At 48.6% G+C, this 14,285-nt stretch overlaps 1 protein-coding gene across 2 annotated transcripts in view; it reads left to right on the forward strand.

The window, feature by feature from the left end:
• Positions 1-536: 536 nt before the first annotated feature.
• Positions 537-14,285, forward strand: part of LOC133069653 (protein FAM163A) — a 93,635-nt gene continuing 79,886 nt past the window's right edge. The window contains exon 1 of one of the 2 annotated variants that reach the window (XM_061161258.1): positions 537-654. The gene's annotated coding sequence lies outside the window, so the exon portion shown is untranslated. Of the gene's footprint in view, positions 655-1,080; positions 1,210-14,285 lie in introns of those variants that run through there. The other variant, XM_061161259.1, reaches the window with a different exon arrangement.

Here is a 14,285-nt window from a genome sequence, read left to right on the forward strand (position 1 = left end):
TTTTCCTGCCAAATCTTGCCAGCCCAACTCTGATCACACACTGACTCCCTCCCTGCCCACCCCCGAGGACCGGGTACCCCTCAACGGCGGGGACATCAGGTGTCACTAGGCCTTCGGGGACCAGTGCGGGCCGGAATTAGGAAAACAGTGAGCCGTTCAGTCGGCTCTCGAGGCCAAGTCCAGTGGACAGCGCCCCGGTCCTTACAACTGTCATTCTCCCATGGTTTTCCGCGCTGGACCCAATTTGTACATAGCGTACCAAGTCCCCTGAGCCAGCCTTCTTAAGGCGCCCGACTCCGAGTTTCCCTTTTTTTTTTTTTTTTTTAGGCAAAAAGGCAGGGAAGCCTCTTCGGAAGGCAACCACCTGCGCTGTTCCATCTCTTCCCTTCGCCTTGGAACAGGCAGCCTCTCTAGCAGGAGATTCTCCCAGGGTGCGGGCCAGCGCCAATCAGGACGCTCGGCACCTGCCCCCAGGGCCCGCACCTGGAGGGGAGATGAGGTTGTCGGCTCCGGGCAGGGCCAGTCCTCCGAGCGCCGGGGAGGGCGGAGGAGCCTCACGTGGGCCTCCCCAGCCCGGGCGCCCAGAAGGACGCGCGCAGACCCCGTGGGAGCCCAACCCCGGAGCCGCCGCTGGAACGGAGCCGCTCAGAAGAGGTAAAGAATAAGGCGCTAATCCAAGCCGAGGTTTCCCAAAGGAGGCAGAAGGGAGGGCGCGCGGCGGGCGGAGGACCACGCGGGGCGCCCGGCTTTGCACCGGGATGCGCGCGGCCAGCGCGTACTTTCGAGGGCGCCTCCGATGCCGGGTAAGCGCGCCCGGGGATCGCCGCCCTCTGCCCATCCCTATCTTGGCCTTGGCGGTGGCCATGCCCGGCTGGCTCTGGGCACCCGCTCGCCTCTCCCTCTCGGAGCCAGAGCAGCTCTCTCCGAGGAGGTGGGGGTGGGAGGTGGGGGGAATGTCTCCGACCTCGTGGCCAGGCCCCCGGGTCCCGCGGTCCCCGCCCCGGGGCGGGCCTTGCCGGGTCCCTGCCCGCGGCCGCACGTCCGCTGCCCGCCTCGGCTCGGCCTCGCCGACCTGCTCCGCGGCGCTTTCCGCCCGGAGGGACCCCCACACGGACGTGACTGCTGCGCCTTGGCGCCCGCGAGCTTCCGGGGACCATGCGGCTGCCCCGGCCCGCCACACGGCCGGCCCCGAGGTCTCGCCCGGCGCGCGTGAGTGAGCGGGGCTCGGGGCGGGGACTGAGGACCCGGGGTGGGTAGGAACGGTCCGTTCGCGCGGCCGGCTGGGTCCAGCGCGCGGGCGCCCCCGGTCCAGCCTTGCAATTTGGGCTCGATGTGCTGATGGTTTTCCTGAAGTTTTTAAAAATAAGTCGGGCGCAGGTGCGTTCGCGAACCCTGTTCGGCCTCGCCGGTCCAGGATCGCCGGGGGCTGCCTGCCTGCCTTGGGAACAGAGAAATCGGACTGTCACCCGGGCCGGCTGTCCGCCTCGTCCTGGGCCCCAGGGCGGGCGTCCGGCCCCGCATCCCTCGGGCAGCGCGCGGGCAGGAGGGCGCGGCGGGTCTGGCTGGAGGCGCCGGCCACATCGGAGCTCCGCTCAGCGGCCGGGAGGAGGGTTTGGCTCGGGTAGAGAGATCCGGAGGTGAGCGGAAAGCAGTTTCGGGGTGATTCCCCCCATCCTGCTGCTCGCGCTCCCGTAACTCGGAAGTCCGGCTGGGATGGGCGAGTAGAGCGCCCAGCGCGGCGCCTGGGAGACCCTCAGCGCGGGGGTGGAGGGCTTCCTGGCTGCTCTGCGCCTCCCAAGGCGGCGAAGGAGGGCAGGGGTGGAGAGCTGTCTTCTCTGTCGGTGTCTTTGGGCTATTTACACCACCCATGCTTTTCTGCCTCATATGGGCATTGCTTTTCTCTGGGGCCCTGCAAGTTTGCTTCAACTACTTTAATGTGGCGGAGATGCGGGTCGGGGGGCCGCTGTCCAGCGCGCAGGCTGGGGCCCCCCGCAATCGGTGAGGCACTCTCTTCCTTTCCAGTCCGCTCAGCTGCGGACTGTGGGGGACCTGGGCTGCGGGGAGGGTCGTTTCCACTAGCAGGACTCCGCTGCGATCCTAAGGAGGCTGCAGAGTAACTGACACGGGTCGCTGTCTACACAGTCTGATCTCTGTGCCCTGCCAGGTCTCCCCCGCCAGACCCACGTTTTATACCGTGTGAGAGACAAACGATGTTGGACTCCATATCCAGCAAGTTCACTTTGCCTGCGATCGGCTGGGATCTGGAATCAGGCGGGGGGTGGCGGGTGCTGGAAGGCCGCTTTATTTCTGTGCTAATGAAGTACTTGAAATTATATTTGAATCTTGCCCCTTTCCTTCAAGACTGACAGAGGTGGAACCTAGGGGGAGGAAAGAGCAAAGGAACATTCTCTGAAAGCAACTGTAATTTCTCAAACGTCTCCCAGGAGGGTCCAGGTCCCATGCAGGAGATCTAAGCCAACGGAATACAGACATGCAGGGTCAGATCTGCACTCGTGTGGTTTCCTGAGGTTCAGCCAGGGCATTAGACATCAGCAGCAGGGTCCTCCTCACAGCTCTCTCACTGTCATAATTCCTGCCATCCTGGGGGTGGGGGGCAATGAAACGAAACAGGACCTTGTGTGAATGGGGAAAGTCTCAAATTCTTTGGGAGGAAGGGGTATTATATGCATAGATAGAAGCCCAGCTGTGAACATCTCTGAGATTCCTGCCAAAGCTAGAAATCTGCTTGTAGTTGACCTCATCAAAAATAGTGCTTGGGGAAGCTAAGATGGGGCTCTGCTGCTGATGAGAGCAAGTCCTTCATGTTTTGCTCAAGGATCTCTGTTTTGTCTCTGACTTGCCCATCTGTAATTGGAAATGAGCTCTGCCTAGACCAGAGAGCCCTCAGCCTGAATACAAACGTCATCTGGCAGCAGAGGAGCCTGGCACAGAAACAGCCCACCCCTCACCCAGAAGCCCTGAAGGGGATTTTAGTGAGCTCTCCTGCTAACTTTGGAAGGAGCCTGGGGTGACTTGCAGAAGGAGTTGGGAATCCTCTGGGTGGCCATTTAACAAAAGAGCCTTTTGCCCCAGCTGGGCAGTTCAGGTCCTGTCAATTGTGAAAAGCGCCCTGAGGTTTAGAATCTGGCCTGATGGTTATTAACACTAAAGAAAGCTGCTACTGTTTGCTAACTACCGTCTGTGTACCAGAGATAAGGCTTTGCAAAAGATCAGTATTATGATCCCCATATTTCATGGAAATATGAAATTTCATATTTAGGAAAGGTTAAGCAATTTGCTAAGATCGTAAAGCTCGTCAGTGGCAAAGCTGTGCCTGGAACCCAGGTCTGTCTGATTCTGTCTCTGCTCCTTCCACAGGGCAACTCTCCTCCCCCCTAAGAACAGACACACATGTGGGAGCTGAAAATACAGAATGTTTTGAATAAAGACTGTTATTTGTAGGTCCAAGGGATGTTTGTGACCCCGTTAGACTTCAGAGGACGTGCTGTCCTGGTAAAACTGGATGCTCTTTTCTCCCTCTAGGGCTCAGGAATTTAACTCATACAAAACAGATTAATTTCTTTAGTATGTAAAGTGTAAATTGAGATGACATTTATTTACCGTTCAGTTAGCAAACATCAAAAAGATGGATAAACTGCCGATGAGGTTCTGAGAAAACAGGCAGTTTCATACATTGCTGATGGAAGAGTAAACTGGTAGTACTCCTTTGGAGAGCATTTTAGATGCATTTATCTATATTAGTAATGCCCATGCCATCTGACTCAGTGATTCCAACTTTAGGAATCTGATTTGCCCTTGTTCTTCCATGTGGCCATAAAGACATGTGTCCATTATAGTATTGTTTGAACAGTGAAAGAACAACCTACATGCTCATCAAAGGGGGACTTGTGGTACTTCCAGATAATAGAATACTGTTCTGTTCATCCACAAAAAAAAAAAAAAAAGAAGAAGAAAGAAAGATTTAGGAAGCTTACTATTATTATATAACTGATAGAGGACAGTTTTCAAGATAGGGGCTAAGTGGAAAACATTATAGGGTGTGTATCATATGCTACTGTTCACGCTATAAAAGAGAAGGAAGAAGAAGCAATTCAAGATATTTGCTTGTATTTGCATAACCATATACACAAAAGCTAATAATATCTGTTGCCTACAGGGAGAGTGGCCCTGTAAACTCTTTATACATTTTTACTCTTGAATCATGTGAATGCATGAACTATTCTTAATAAAAACCTCTTTCCTTGCCCTGTGTCTGACATAGTCCCTCAAGCTCTTCTCCAGCTGACAGTGTGGGGCAATATTCCCCCTGGGTTGCTTGCTTCCCTTTGGGATAAAAGCAAAAGTGCTGTGAGACCACACAGGGCTCATAGGCTCTGGGCCATCTAAAATTCCTTTGACTTCATGCAGGTTTTGCTTGGAAAGTTGGGATGAGAGGTGTTTTAGCCTCTGTAAACTGGGTAGGGGAGATATGATACCTCCAGCCTTGAAAACAAGATGAAAAAATACCAACTATCCTTTTTACTGCCGTATTTGTTGTTGTTTAGTCGCTAAGTTGTGTCCAGCTCTTTGGGACTCCATAGACTCTAGCCCACCAGCCTCTTCTGTCCATGGGATTTTCCCGGCAAAAATACTGGAGTGAGTTGCCATTTCCTCCTCTAGGGGATCTTCCTGATCCAGGGATCGAACCCACATCTCCTGCATTGGCAGGTGGATTATTTACCACTGAGCCACCTGGGAGAGCTCTCAGGATGGTATTGCCCTATTGCTCCTCTATACAGGATAAAGCATCAGCACCTGGATCGCATTAAACAAGGGAGGGGAGGAATACTGTGGTTGGACTTCAGAAAGGGCAGAAGACGTCTGTTTCTGGTGTTGCATTTGGACCTCAGAAAGGAGAGGAAGGGAGATACGCTTGAAAGAAAAGTTTTGAAAATTGTTCTGGGGTCTAGGAATATATTATTGACCCAGAGGAGGAAGGAAAGATATTGATGCAGTTGTCCGTGCATCAATCAAACCCCTTTGGGTGCTCCCCATCTGCAGAGATGTGCATTTCAGGTTTCCCCCCCATGCAGCCTGGAAGCCATTAGATGCACGAAGGTGGTTGGGGGCAGGTATTAGGCACTGACTTCCCTCCTTCTGGTAGGACAGGCTGTTGAATAGCAGAAGCAGTGGAAGAAAGGCTTGCTTCTAATCACATGAGAAGAGGCCCTCCTGCACTGTTAGGTGGGAAGATTTCATTGGGAGCTCTCTCTGTTCAGTTACTCTGCTGAGCGCTCTGCCTACATTATCTCATTTAACCTCTTGATCAGGTACACGTGAAAACCCTTTGCCATCAAGCAACAACAACTTTATGCTCTCCTTTCAATGGCTTTTCCGATCTCTGCACGGTAACCTGCAACACAGGCCTGGCGGCATCACAGAGGCGCTTGCAGACTCAGTTTGGGTTATAACAGCATGTGGCTGAGCATTCCACGCTTTGATGGACGAGCTGGAATCTGTGCAGGCTGGATAGGTTTGTATAAAGCAGGGTTCAGGGACAAAGCAGTCAGTGCTCTTGGTTTGGATTTTCATCTTTCTTGTTTCTGTATCTGTGTGTGCATTAGGGCTGGGCTGAGTGGACTGCAAGTGTGATGTTCCCTGGGGATGGAAGGAGGAGGAGGGGTTGTCTCTGCTTTAGTCCAGATACCAGTGGTGTGGAGGGCTGTGAGGATGTGCTTGGGAGGCCGGAGGTCTGCAGTCAAGGAGGGAGATGAGCAGAGTGGCCCCTGAGCCCTAGATCTGTGCTGGAAGTCTCTCTGCTGTTTGGGGAAAAAAAACAAAACAAAACAGCCTGAGCGCTGAGAGCCTTGCTCACTGCAAACCTTTCTTCTCCCACGCAGCTCACTGGCTAGGGCTCACCTCTGACTCCCATTTCACTTCAAAAAGAAGCAGTTTGAACTTTTCTCCAAATAAATTCTTGAGCACACAGGCTCCTTCTCTATGCTGCGGTTGCCTATAGGGGTGAGAGCAAGAAGCTGGATGGGAGTCTCAGCTAAGGCTGTCAGGACCCAGCCAGAAGGCAGGAAAGTCAGATGCCCCATCTATGGATATTTTCAAAAAGTCACCTTATGACAAACACAAAGATGCTATTTACATACTTACTAGCAGTGGATGATCAGCCTAACACACTTCAATTCAGAAGATGCCTATTGTTCAAGGCACTGGGGAGACAGAAGTGTGAGCACAGCCTTGTCCCCAGATCTGAGTTGCCTGCAAGGCAATCTGGGAGAGAAACATTCATGTCAGCAGCAGGACTTTGCAGACCAAAGAAGTCAACGCCAAGCAGAGGAACAGGCAACATGCTGTCACATGCAGGGGCTAGGGTGAGTCAGGCTGCCACGGTAATTCTGATAGATTATGAAGGTCTTTTTGGAGGAGGTGAGTTTTGAACCGAGCCTTCAAGGTGAAGTATGATTTTGACAGATAAGCTCAGGAGAAAGGGCAGAAGTGGCTAAGAGAACAGCTTGTGCAAAGGCACAGGATTATGATAGAATGTGGAATGTTTAGAGACACACTCATATCAGTAAAACGTCATGATTTACCCAGCTTCTGCCTCAGGCACATAGCTTTTGCAGATACTTAGAGAATAAAACTCTATATCCCCATTAAATAGGTGGCCACTATGATTTTTTTGTTGTTGTTCTTTTTTGGTGGTAAAATCAACAGGGCTCGATGATAGATTAGATATTAGAAGTGACGCTCACAAGGACAAGACTTGTAAAGCTATAATAGGTTTGTATCAGATTCAATGTACTTTAAAGAAAATACAGTGGCTGGTATTTTCCATATGTGAAATTTATGTTTCTGTTGTATCACACCGCTGGGTCACTGAGTTGTTCAGTTGGGAGGCAGCGTAGCATAGCAGGAAGAGTACTGGGACCAAGGATGTAGGTTCTGTCTCACTATTTTGTTTATTCATTTATTCAGTCATCCATTTATTCCTTCATTCAACAAACATGATCCATGTGCCTGGGCCACATGCTGGGATCACTGGGGAGGGGTCGGAATGGGGGAGAGAGAGAAGGAGGGGAAGGTAAGGAGGGAGCCAGAGAGAAAGAGAAAGGGGGAAAGAAAAAGAAAAGCCATGGTCCCTGTACCCTCCAGGAACTTGCAGTACATGGAGGAGATCATAGGAAGAGGTGATAAATATAAAAATAGGGACAAAGGGCAATGGGAGAGGCTATTTGCTAAAATGAATAACCAACCTGATAAATTGTATGAGATATCTCCAAGAGAACAAATCAGAAAGCTAAAAACTTTCAGTGGGTCTCAAATACTTGTTCATGTAGTAAAACCCATGGGAATCATGGTGCTCTTTAAAGAACCCCATGCAATATTTACATAGTAAAATAATGGCTGAATGTATAATTTTGAACTAGATCCGAGAACATCCTATGCCAGATTCTATCACAGGCATAGAATCGTAGGTGTCACATTTTAAGAAAGCTTTCTGAAACAAAAACTTTAAATTGAGAATATTCTGTCAGCTCGCTTTTCCTCCCTGAGAATTGAGGAATGACTGCCAGGTTTCTATTTTAGTGCAGGAACCCTCAGTCCAGCTGGTAGAACATCAGGCCTCCACGGGAGCGTGGTCTTGGCAGTTCGAAGGTTGTGGATGACTTTAACAAGGGCAATTTCAGAGCAGTGACGAGGCTAGTTAGAGTTGAACTGGAAAGTGAGGATTGCATTTTCGAGATATTAACAAATATTTATTGAATGTCACAGGGGATACCATGTTCAGTTTAGTCACTCAGTCATGTCCAACTCTCTGCGATCCTATGGGCTGCAGGATGCCAGGCCTCCCTGTCCATCACCAACTCTCAGAGTTTGCTCAAACTCATGTCCATCATGTCAGTGATGCCATCCAACCATCTCATCCTCTGTTGTCCCCTTCTCCTCCTGCCTTCAATCTTTCCCAGCATCAGGGTCTCTTCTAATGAGTCAGTTCTTCACATCAGGTAGCCAGTATTGGAGTTTCAGCTCCAACATCAGTCCTTCCAACGAATATTCAGGACTTATTTCCTTAGGATTGACTGGTTGGATTTCCTTGCACAGTCCAAGGGACTCTTAAGAGTCTTCTCCAACACCACAGTTCAAAAACATCAGTTCTTCAGTGCTCAGATTCCTTTAGAGTCCACCTCTCACATCCATACATGACTACTGGAAAAACCATAGCTTTGACTAGATGGACCTTTGTTGGCAAAGTAATGTTTCTGCTTTTTAATATGCTGTCTAGGTTGGTCATAACTTTTCTTCCAAGGAGCAAGCATCTTTTAATTTCATGGCTGCAGTCACCATCTGCAGTGATTTTGGAGCCCCACCCCTCCCAAAAAGGTCTGTCACTGTCCACTGTTTCCCCATCTATTTCCCATGAAGTGATGGGACCAGATGCCATGTTGAGCAGGGACAAAAACCAAAACAGTCAAAGCCCCATCCCCCATGGAGCTTGAAGTCATTGGGAGGAAACAGATTTGTCACAAGGGCAATATAAAGTGACACGGTGATAAAAGCTATAAAGTAGAGGCACATGGTAAGGTTCCCTAGTGGCTCAATCAGTAAAGAATCCACCTGCAATGCAAGAGACCTGAGTTCAATCTCTGGTTTGGAAAGATCCCCTGGAGGAGGAAATAGCAACCCACTCCAGTATTCTTGCCTGGGAAATCCCATGGGCTGAGGAGCCTGACAGGCTATAGTCCATGGGTCTCAAGAGTCAGACACAACTTAGTGACTAAACCACCACCACTAGAGACACATGGTACATTATAAGAGGGATTCATGGATGGTCTGAGGCCACTCAAGGAGAACCTGGGAAGTCATCCTGAGGGAATGCTGATTGAGCTGAAACCTGAAGAGTGAGCAGGAGTTAAGGATGTGAGGGGATTTTAGGAACTGGGAGAGAGTATTCTAGAAATGGAGAAAGGCTGTGGCTACCGGGAACCTGGTATGTTAAGATGCCAGAGGCCAGTGGGCTGGGGTGCAGAGAGAGAGAGAGAGAGAGGGAGGGACAAGCACATCAGATGATCAGGGGAGGTAGAAAGGGGTTAGAACGTGCAGAGTCTGATTGGCCACAGGTAAGGATTTGATGTTGTTTCTAAAGCAGTGGGTAGTCACTGAAGCAGGAGGGCGACATAGTCAGATTTTCCATTTCAAAGAGATCTCACTGGTTGCATAATGTGGATCATCTGTTTGAAGTGGTCAAGAGTATATCCAGTGAGATCAATCAGGAGACTCATGAAGTAGTCCAGGTGAAAGATGACAGATGACAGACTGGGAAGTATGTAGTAGACGTGGAAAGAAGTAGGCAGACTTGAGAGGTCTAGAGGGTAAAAGGAACGGGAAGTGGTGGTTTGGATGTGAGAGTTGAGAGGAAAGTATTGTGGGTAAGTCCTAGGCTCCCAGTTTTGTGTGGTGGACGGTGGTACCATTCCCTGAGACAGGATGTAGTGGGGGAGGACAAGACTTCAGGGCAAACATCACGAGTTCAACCTCAACCATGCTGTACTTGAGAAGCCTTTGAATCATATGAAGCAGGAGGTTTGAGAAGTCTGGGCAGGCAATACGCCTCTTGTTAAGTCATCAATATCTGGGGTTCATAGAAACCATGGCACGGATGAGGCTGCCTAGGGACTGAAGATGGGCTCAGAAGAGAAGGCCTGGGACTAACTTTGAGTAGAGTAGGATGATCCTGAAAAGTAAACAGAGAAGGGTGATCCAGAGAGATAGGATAAAAACCAGGAGGTGAAAACTTCATGAAAGCCAAAAGCAGAGTGTTTCCTGAAGTAAAGAGAAAGCAGAGGTGCTGCTGGGAAGTGAGTTAACACGAGCACCAATAAAGGTCCATTGGCTTTAGAAACATGGAGTTCATAAGTGATTTTAAGCAAGAACTTCAGTGTGTGATAAACAAAAGTCAGATTGTAGTTGATGGAGGAAAAAGTGGAAAGTGAGGAAATGGACACAGCTTATATAAATGTCTTTCCAGATGTTTGGCTGTGATGGAGAGAGAGGGTAGTTTCATTGTTTTAGGAGGAGGCAGTTGAGCACATTTAAATGCCAATGGAAAGGGTTCAGTTGAATGGAGAAGTTAGAGGTTACAGGAAGGATGATTCATAATGTGAGGTTCCTAAGAAGATGAGAGGACAGCGCTGAATGTGCAGGTGGAGGGACCAGCCTTAGGATGGAGCGGGACCACTCTTGGAGGTAACTGGAGAGGGGGAGGCTAGGATAAGAGTGGGTGTTAGAATGCTTGAAAGTGCTGGTGGCGAGATGGGGATGTTGCCATTGATAATGAGAAGAAAGAGTGGATAGAGGGGAGACGGGGCGTTCTTTTAGAATAGACGTGATGAGGACAGTGAAGAGAGAAAGGGTGATGACAGTAAAGAAAGAGGATAGTATTGAAGGACTTATTAGCTGTGTGCCCTTGAGCCTGTTTTCTTACCTGTAAGATGAGGATAATAACCATGATGCCTTCTCCATAAAGTTGTGCCTGGCACATAGAAAGTGATCAATAAATGCAAGCTACTCTTTTAACTTTTATCCTTATCGTCAGTGGCTAGCACAGTAATTGGTTTTAGTATGAAATAGTCATCAATACTCCCAGGTAGTTAGTAGCTCAGAAGTAGATGGCCACCTCTCCATCTCCTGCTTGTCTCACATCCCATCTCTGAGGCACCCATCTCTTTCTTCTCCAAGCACTTGGAAGCTTTTCTACTTGCTTAATGCTGAGGGATTTGTACATGGTGCTTAGCCAGGGCAGATTCTATTAGGGGATTTAATCATATGGGCAGGGCATGGGGCCAGGGTGAAAAGAGAAGAGGTTCAATTAATTCAAGAGCCCAATCTCCTCCGACCTCATTCATATCCAGAGGACAGAGCATCTGCAGAACTCATTCCTTCATTCCTTTCAGAATGTCTATTGAAGCCAACTTCTCATCAGGCCTGCATCCGGAACTGAGATACAGAGATGAATAGGAATGGTTTCTGCTCTCCTCCTATTAATCTGATCAGAAAAATGTTTATGGAGAAGGCATCATGTTGGGAGCACAGGAGAAAGAGCCAATAGCTGTGCCCAGACAAGGCAGGGAAGCCTTTCCGAACAGGTAGTGTTTGAGCTAGAACGTGAAGATGAGTGTCTTTGCAGACAAGAAGGGAACATCTTTGCAGACAAGGAGGGAGGCCTTGCAGGCAGAGGGAGGCCTGGGAGTCTCAAGAGATAGCAGGAGGAACTGGAAACTGCATATAATCCAGTAATGTCAGAAAAGGAAATGTTAGATTATGAAGATGAGTTGAGAGACTGAATGGAGCCTGGCATGCTGCCTCCTGGGCTAAGGACCTTGACTTGCACCAGTAGGAGATGTGGAGACACTGTCGATTTTTGATAGAGGCAGTGATTGGTCAGGAGACAGTAGTGGTAGTCTAGGTGAGGTCTGACCAGAGAACGAGTTTCAGTGACATGGGTCCAAGGTATGGTCACCTTAGTGGATGAGTAAAAAGAAATTAAAAGCCATTGGCATTAAGGAAGTCACGGAAATTTGAGGCTAGGATGTTAGAGAGGTCATCTTCGTACAAGTTGAAACTTTCTGGGATGATGGCAGAAGCTTAGATGATGAGACAATTGCTAAAGTCCTCAGTGAGTGAGGGAGTATCAGTGATGGGACAGGGAATAGAGTGAAGAATAATCAAATAGCATAGAGATCTCAAAGGAATAAGGGTTTTTTGCAAGATAATGGAAATCAAACACTCTAGACTCTACTTCTGGAAAGCAGAATAGACTCATGGAAGATTTTAACTGTTGCTTGTGTCCAAGGTGAGACAGCCGTTATAAAACAGGACATATTTACAAGGTGCCAGTCCACTGCTTGAGGACACCATGCAACACTACAGATGGGCACCCACAGATTCAAGATCTCAGAAATCAGCTGAGTGCTCATGATGACTCCACAAGCCAAGATATTATCCTTGGTGGAGTCCCTTTCCCAGCCCCCTCAAAGAACATTTCCAGTCTCTTTGCTGAGGTCTTGTCCTCCCACTGGGGCAAAGGAGTTGGGCAAACTGCCTCCCTCATCTCAAGGTGCTGGCTCTTCAATGCCTGTCTTCTCTTGGCAGATGGGTTTCATTGCCGACTTACTTCTTTACTAGGCATCCACTCTGTACCTAGGCTGTGCTGGGCACATTGGCGGATTCAGAAAACTACCAGACATGGTCCATACCCTCAAGAATCACTCTAATTAGAAAAGTTAGACTGGTACAACCGGAGTAGTAAGAGCAGTAGTAAGAGGCTGTGTCCAGACAGTCAGGAAAGGAGGTACGGGTACTGAGCTATCTGGTCAAGGGTTAGTGGCTCAGATGGTAAAACATCTGCCTACAATGTCAGAGACCTGGGTTCAGTCCCTGGGTCAGGAAGATCCACTGGAGAAGGAAATGAGACCCCACTCCAGTCTTCTTGCCTGGGAAATCCCAGGGACAGAGGAGCCTGGCGGGCTACAGTCCATGGGGAAGCAAAGAGTTGGACATGACTGAGCGACTTCACTTCAAACAAAAACAAGGAATCTGGAAAAAAATCTTCCAATTTTTGGATGAGGGAAGAGGCTTGAGAAAAGTGGTGGTGCCATTCACAAAGATAGGAGATTCAATAGCAGAAATCCTTGGAGGGGAGATGAAGACCTCTGATTTGGAAATGGAGAGTTTGTAGGCTTATTTAGGTGGAGACAGATGTGGGTGTCATTTGTCTATGTTGATAAAATGGCAAGTTCTGAGCAGGCATCAAGAATAGATGTTTTGTGAGTTCCCTGGTAGCCTCATGGTTCAGATTCCATGCTTTCACTACTGTGGCCCAGGTTCAATCCTTGTTTAGGGAACTGAGATCCCGCAAGCCACACAGGACAGCCTAAAAACATGAGGAGCCAAAAAGGGAGGGGATATATGTAAAACCTACGGCTGATTCATGTTGAGGTTTGACTGAAAACAGCAAAATTCTGTAATACAATTATCCTTCAAGAAAAAAGAAAAAACAAGAGAAGCCAAATGAAGACAATGGTAATAAAAAGATGAAGAAGTCACATACTTTAGAAACAGTTAAGAGAAAAATGGATAAGATTTTGTGATTGATCAGATGTGAGGGAAGAGATTGGGATGACTTACAAGTTACTGGGCATGGGGACTGGGTAGATGGTGCATGTGTACTTAATCGCTCAGTTGTGTCCCCTTAGTCATAGCCCACCAGGCTCCTCTGTTCATGGGATTCTCCAGGCAAGAATACTGGAGTGGGTTGCCTTGCCCTCCTCCAGGGGATCTTCCCCACCCCAGGGGTTGAACCCAGATCTCCTGCATTGCAGGCAGATTCTTTACCATCTGAGCCACCAGGAGGCCCAGTTAGATGGTGGTACCAGTCATTAGGAAGAGAAATGCAAGAGGAAAACACTTTGCAGAGAAGAGCAGGTAAAATGATAAGCCCTGTATGTTTTGGAGCATTCGAATCAGAGATTCCTGTGGAATAGCTAAGCATACAGAGTCTAGGAGCCACTTGGTGGTGTGAGTCTGAAACTCAAGGAGCATTCAGCCCAGATATATAGCTTTAAGGTCATATTGTCATGCTGCAAGAGAGTCTCTGAGCACCAAATGATATGGGTTCACAGATGCTGGTATTGTTACTGGACTCTTCATGCTTTGTTAATTGAAAGGGCATATGGGAAAAGATAGGTTGGTTGAGAATGCTTTTTGTAGTATTTCTTTCTATCTCTATTAACAAAGCCTGGATCAGAGCCTTGAGAAAGAACACTTATCTGGATGTCAGAGCTTTCCCTAATCCAGGTCATCTTCCCAAATATTTCCCTCCTGACAGACAAATAGTAACTGTAGACAGCATATTAAAAAGCAGAGACATTACTTTGCCAACAAAAGTCTGTCTAGTCAAAGCTATGGTTTTTCCAGTAGTCATGTATGGATGTGAGAGTTGGGTCACAAAGAAAGATGAGTGCTGAAGGATTGATGCTTTTGAACTGTGGTGCTGGCGAAGACTCTTGAGAGTCCCTTGGACTGCAGGGAAATTCCACCAGTCCATCCTACAGGAAATCAGTCCTGAATATTCATTGGAAGGACTTATGTTGAAGCTGAAACTCCAATTCTTTGGTTACCTGATGCGAAGAACTGACTCATTAGAAAAGACCCTGATGCCAGGAAAGATTGAAGGCAGGAGGAGAAGGGGAGGACAGAGGATGAGATGGTTGGAT

Source organism: Dama dama, chromosome 14, assembly GCF_033118175.1.
Source record: "Dama dama isolate Ldn47 chromosome 14, ASM3311817v1, whole genome shotgun sequence".
Taxonomy (NCBI): Eukaryota; Metazoa; Chordata; class Mammalia; order Artiodactyla; family Cervidae; genus Dama; species Dama dama.